We start from the raw sequence: 6,547 nt of genomic DNA on the forward strand, positions 1-6,547 counted from the left end.
GGACCCCGCATTCACTATATCCGCTCTCCCCGGACCCTGCATTCACTATATCCGGTCTCCCCAGACTCTGCATTCACTATATCTGGTCTCCCCGGACCCTGCATTCACTATATCTGGTCTCCCCGGACCCTGCATTCACTATATCTGGTCTCCCCGGACCCTGCATTCACTATATCTGGTCTCCCCGGACCCTGCATTCACTATATCTGGTCTCCCCGGACCCTGCATTCACTATATCTGGTCTCCCCGGACCCTGCATTCACTATATCTGGTCTCCCCGGACCCTGCATTCACTATATCTGGTCTCCCCGGACCCTGCATTCACTATATCTGGTCTCCCCGGACCCTGCATTCACTATATCTGGTCTCCCCGGACCCTGCATTCACTATATCTGCTCTCCCCGGACCCTGCATTCACTATATCCGCTCTCCCCGGACCCTGCATTCACTATATCTGGTCTCCCAGGACCCTGCATTCACTATATCTGGTCTCCCAGGACCCTGCATTCACTATATCTGGTCTCCCTGGACCCTGCATTCACTATATCCGCTGTCCCCGGACCCTGCATTCACTATATCTGGTCTCCCCGGACCCTGCATTCACTATATTCGCTATCCCCGGACCTTGCATGCACCCTTCTCCCCGAAAAAACAACACACACTAAACTAAGCGTGCACAGATTGCCTCCTAGGGCTCTATACTATCAGCAGATGCATTGGGGACAGTAGAAGAAAGGGAGGATCAGAGAAGACAGGATCAAACAGCTATTTTACAGAATGTGGATTAACCCCTTAGGTTCCACAGTGAGTATAACAAGCATGCTTTACTGCATTTACAGACTGATTTTACTGTTCTGGTTTAGTAACACTTTACACTTTCAGCAGCTGACATTCAGTTATCACTGAGTACGCAACTTCTTCATCTTGCCTATGTTCCAGTTCAGGCTGGTGCAATGACTGCTTTTTTCAGAAAAAAAGGGTGGCTCCTTTCTCTTGCAGTGTCCAGTGAAGCCACCATTGCATGCAGGGAATAGAGCTGTGTCTCCCTACACTGTGTACATCAATAGAAACACACAGCCTAGGATGGCAGGGCACTTACCTGCTCCTCCCTCCCTTGAGGATTTCCTGTGACATGACATCCACTTGGTAGAGAACACGCTAGCCACACACACAGTGAATGCTTCTTGGTTCATGCCCACTCTGGAATTTTATATATGGAAATGCATTGCCTTGTATTCCTTTTGTAATAATTAATGGTGTTTAATTATGAGAGGCTTTTCTTTCTTGTGCTTATCGCACTACATTTGACCATTTGAGCAACTGGCGTGACGTATAATATCCTGGATACCTCTTGGGGGGATTGGAATTTGTGCTCACCTACCAGGGGGTTGATTTACTAAAGGCAAATAGTCTGTGCACCGCAAATGCAGCTGCTCTAGATCTGACGAGAAGTTCTGAAATAAGGGGAGGCTCTGCTGATTTCTATCATCCAATCATGTGCAAGCAAAAATGCTATTTTTTTTCCCTTACATATGATTGGGTATTCTTTGCAAAGTGAAGCTTAACCTCATTTACTAAGCTCTGGAGCAAATGCCCTTGCAGAGTGCACAGTCTATTTGTCTTTAATAATTCACCCTCATGGAGTCAATACTCTCTGGTGAGTGCGGTGTGAAGTGAGACATCGCTAACCTGGAGGGTGAGGAGGCACCGAATTGGATGAGATTACACCGATGATCCATCTATGTTGCACCATTGTTACTGCATATGAAAATGACAGAAACGGTCACGGGACGTATCACCACTTCTGCCTATGGGACTGGACTCACACATTGTGTTGACGTTGGACTTCAAATAACCACAGCCGAATGACGGCTACAGTGTGGCTGTCCATTTCTGGGAGGGCGTCATATGATGTCCTCCCAGAACACGCCACCCCCCCGGTGCTGTCAGTGATCGCTGTGTCCTACGTACACAGCTGATCACATAATTAGGTAAAAGGCCAATCACAGCGGCCTTTTACCACATGATCAGCCGTGTCCAATGACACAGCAGATCACAAAGTGAATACGGTTGCCGGTTATCAGCAACGTGACAGCGTGAGGAAAGTACTGCCAACAACCGGCAAATGTCACAGAACAGATCTGCACTGATAATTGGGGCCCATCATTGCTGCATATCAGTGCAGCACAGGGGCAGACTGACAACTCATGTGGCTCCCGGGCAATAGGGGATCATGGGGCCCCTGTGTCCTTGCCCAAACTCAAAAAAGCATATGAAAAAAGGTACCAGGGGCATCTCATGGGGCCCCCTACTGACCCCGGGCCCTCGGCCAGTGTCCGAATTTCCAAATGTTCAGTCCGCCCCTGGTGCAGCATCATCAGTGCCTCCTCATCAATGCCTCCTAAACGCACATCAGTGAAGGAGAAAAATTACCTGTTTGCAAAATTTTATAATAGAAACAAAGAAAAACCTTTTCTTTTTTTCAGATTGTTTGCTTTTTGTTTATAGTGAAAAAAATAAACCCCGGTGGCGATTATACACCGCCAAAAAAAAGTTCTATTTGTGTGAAAAAAATGATAAAAATATCATATGGGTACAGTGTTGCATGACCGCGCAATTGTCATCCAAAGTGTGACAGCGCTGAAAGCTGAAAATTGGCCTGGGCAGGAAGGGGGCGACAGTGCCCCGTAGGCAAGGGGTTAATTTATATTGTTTATATTTGATTTCACTTTGATTTGGTGTACAGTGCTGGGCCCCTCAGTTTCATCTGTGGCTTTATGCCGTAGAACATCACGTATTATTGTTATTCCTCATACAACACAAATACTTTATTTTGGCTCTTGGTAGTTGTTGACAATACAGCCCACCCATTGGCTTCCTATGGATGTCAGATACTCTGCTGCAGTCTCATTCCAACCACGGCACCACCTGCCTGGAGTTTGCATGTTCTCCCTGTGTCTGCGTGGGTTTCCTCTAGGTACTCCAGTTTCCTCCCACCCTTCACAGCCATGCTGGTAGGTTGTCTCCGGTCTAACTTAGCTCTAGTATGTGTATGTATGTGAGTTCTCTCTCATTGCCTGACACACAGCAGCATGAGTGATTGGTTCCCACTGCAGGCAGTCACAGCCAATGAGGAGTGGGGTGGGGTCACTCAGGTGATGTCCCTGAGTGGCCCCGCCCCTTACATATTTAAGAACTGGCAAACCACCGGAGCAAGCAGAAGGCTGAAAGACATTGTTGGAACCAGAAGCGGGCTGGCAACTCATGGGACCCGTGTCCTTGCCCACGCCCAAAAAAAGCCTATGAAAAAAGGTACCAGGGGCATCTCATGGGGCCCCCTACTGACCCTGGGCCCTTGGGCAGTGCCTGAATGCTCGAATGGACAGCCCGCCCCTGGTTGGAAGCGCAGCCTTTATTTTTTTTTTCCGGGTTGGCTGCAACAGCAGGCATCGTGATTGACGTTGGATCAAGGACTTTTTTTACACTACACGTTTTGTGAATGAGTAGCGGTACCATGTACCTACTACTCATTCACATGGGGAGGGAGGGGGGTGTGGGCTGGGATCTGGGGTCCCCCTTGTTAAAAGGAGCTTCCAGATTCCGATCTGCCCCCAGACCCCCACAGCCACTGGCCAGGGCTTTGGCGAAGAGGCCCTTGTCCCCATCAACATGGGGACAAGGAGTTTTGAGGGGGAAGCAACTCATGTTGAGGGCATGTGGCCTGGTATGGTTCAGGAGGGGAAGCGCTCGCTCCCCCCTCCTTTTCCTGACCTGCTGGGCTGCATGCATGGATTTCGGGGGGGAACCCCACGCCATTTTTTTTTAAATTTTGGCGTGGGAGTTCCTCTCAAAATCCATACCAAACCTGAAGGCCTTGGTATAGATGGGAGGGGGGACCCCATGCTGTTTTTTTATTTATTATGGTGCCGGTTTTTAAATGTAATTATCGCTTTTTTTATCTCCTTCACTATAGCTCAGAGATTCAGCTGTCACCCCCCCACATAAAAGAGAAAATGTTTCCTTTTAGTTTATTTCCCTGAGTTAAGAGAAACAATGTTTCCTTTAGCTCCAGGGAAAGTGACAGCTAATTCTGTGAGCAATAGAGAAGAAAACCTAAAAAGCCAACAATCACATCTAATAATCGGCACCAATGTACACTTTGTATTGCGAAAAAAATGTGTAAACGGAGGCATTATTTTCAATGGATCTTCATTCGTAAACCGAAAACATGCCTTTCAGTTGCTTTTTTCCCGCATCCAAAAACGCACCGAAAGTAGGTGATATGGTGGTCAATGTCATAGTTCACACCAGTGCTTGCAATTCCAGTTGCAGAAAGAAAAAAAAAAAACAGGCTGCATTTTTCCTGCACAGAACTGTACTGGAACGCACATGTCCCTATTTAAATATAAGAAAAAGAGGGGGGAAAAGGTAACTGGACTGCACACCAGAACGCACCCCTGCAGGAATGCATCCGGAACACATCTGGACAGAGTTTCTATAGTGTGACCCGGCCCTCGTGTGTGATTCCCTCATCCACCTCCCCCCTGCACATACAATGTACTCTCCCAGGATCACACTCCTCCATAGAACAGACTGACTTGTGGGAGGAACCATTGTGGGGGGGGAGTGGACTCTCCGAAGTGGTAGGGTGCAGTGAAGCGGAGGAAGGGAAGGCAGTCTTCTAGTACAGGTCTGTCTCTCGGTATACAATGTACAGGTGTGCTGTGAACTCTATGTAAGAGGCCCATACACCTCCCTATTCCCCGCCATGTCTCCGGTACACGTGTTCGGCGCTGTACTTCCTCCCCAGCATGGCTCCCGTCACCCAGAATTACCTGTCCGGGAATTGGCGGGAGGAAGAAGACAGCCCCGGGAATCGGCGTCCCGGTTCACTCACACACATCACCTGACCTGTGAACCGGAATTACGTCATCACGCCAACAGCGTCAGGTCTCCACAGATGGGCGGAACCGAAATGTGACCGAGCCGTTGTTGTGGGTGGCGTCGTCATCGCTCTACGCGCACCTTCCTGTCTCAGGTCCTGTTCTTAGTGGAGATTGGGCCGTGTTATCATCCCGGCCAGCCCAACAGCCGCCTGACTCCTCCCCGTCTCAGGTCGTGTTATTAGTGATGAGAGTGGGCGGTGTTATCATCCCGGCCAGCCCTCCAGCCGCCTGACTCCTCCTCGTCTCAGGGCGTGTGCTTAGCGATGAGTGGGCGGTGCTACCATCACGGCCAGACGCCTGACTCCTCCTCGTCTCAGGGCGTGTGCTTAGCGATGAGTGGGCGGTGTTATCACGGCCAGACGCCTGACTCCTCCTCGTCTCAGGGCGTGTGCTTAGCGAGTGGGCGGTGTTATCATCACGGCCAGCCCACCAGCCGCCTGACTCCTCTGCTCTCAGGTCGCAGGGTCTATAGATAACAAGGATCCCTGTTACACCCTCACCATTTAAAGAGCCAATGACAGCCGCCGTGGGAAATGCTGCACAGCTCACGTAGGGCTCATTCACATTTGCATGAGCCATTGTTATCCCTCTGAAAAGTGATTCACTATGGATCGCTTTTCAGAAGCAGCTGGAAGGTGGCATTTTGCCACTTCAATGTTGCGTTCAGGGGCGGACTGACAACTCATGGGGCCCCCGGGCAATAGGGGATCATGGGGCCCCTGTGTCCTCACCCACACTCAAAAAAGCCTATGAAAAAGGTACCAGGGGCATCTCATGGGGCCCCCTTCTGACCCCGGGCCCTCGGGCAGTGCCCCAGTTTCCAAATGGTCAGTCCGCCCCTGGTTGCGTTAACCCTGCAAAGCCCACACTGCATATTACGGCTGCCACCTCATCCCTTTAAAAGGGAACACGTTATTTCTGTGGCTGATTACGATGGTAATGCCGCTCATTGGTGCCTTGTCTGCAGGCCCAGCCCCCTGCGTACAGAATATGTGTTTCGGATTAAAGGGATGACATGGCAGCCCCATCGCAGCTACATGCATTGCATGCAGTCGCAGTACGGCCCTATTCCCTAGCATGGGTAGCGTTTGGCGGCGGTTCTGCCCGCTGAATATGGCTGGAAGTAGAATTGTAATGTCATGAAACAAAGTGTGGTGGCGGCATGTTCTGCTTTGGGTGGGCGGTAAAAACATCCCCCCCCCAGATGCCTGTGTGTATGAGGCCATAACCCGAACCAATCCAGAAAGTCTAAAGGGTAACTCTACTTTTGGGGGGAAAAAAATTAGCAAATAAAAAATAATAATATAGCATATAGAATGGTGACACAAGTCGTACTGTAATGGAGGTTATTAATCATTCCCTTCCTTTCCAATCTGCAGAGCTGTCATTCTCTGTAAAATGCAATACAACTGCCTGGAGGTGTTCTGTATACAGATGGTGTATAAACCCCCCCTCCCCCACCAAGAAATGTCATTTCCTGCTTGTGTGATTGGCTCACTGATTTTCCCAGAAGTCTGCACCAAGATAGAAAGATTTCAGGCATCCCCTGCAACAAGAATGTCATTTCTGGTGAGATACTCCCAAAGGGAAGTCACATCTAA

General features: G+C 49.6%; 1 protein-coding gene across 1 annotated transcript in view; it reads right to left on the reverse strand.

Moving 5' to 3' along the window:
• The window catches only part of MIOS (meiosis regulator for oocyte development), a 36,045-nt gene extending 30,940 nt beyond the window's left edge, over positions 1–5,105 (reverse strand). The window contains exon 1 of the mRNA XM_089664185.1: positions 4,836–5,105. The gene's annotated coding sequence lies outside the window, so the exon portion shown is untranslated. The remainder of the gene's footprint in view (positions 1–4,835) is intronic.
• Between the last annotated feature and the right edge of the window lie 1,442 nt (positions 5,106–6,547).

The sequence above is a fragment of the Staurois parvus genome, unplaced genomic scaffold, assembly GCF_062004578.1.
Source record: "Staurois parvus isolate SC_StPar_1 unplaced genomic scaffold, SC_StPar_1.0 ptg001847l, whole genome shotgun sequence".
In the NCBI taxonomy this organism is placed as follows: domain Eukaryota; kingdom Metazoa; phylum Chordata; class Amphibia; order Anura; family Ranidae; genus Staurois; species Staurois parvus.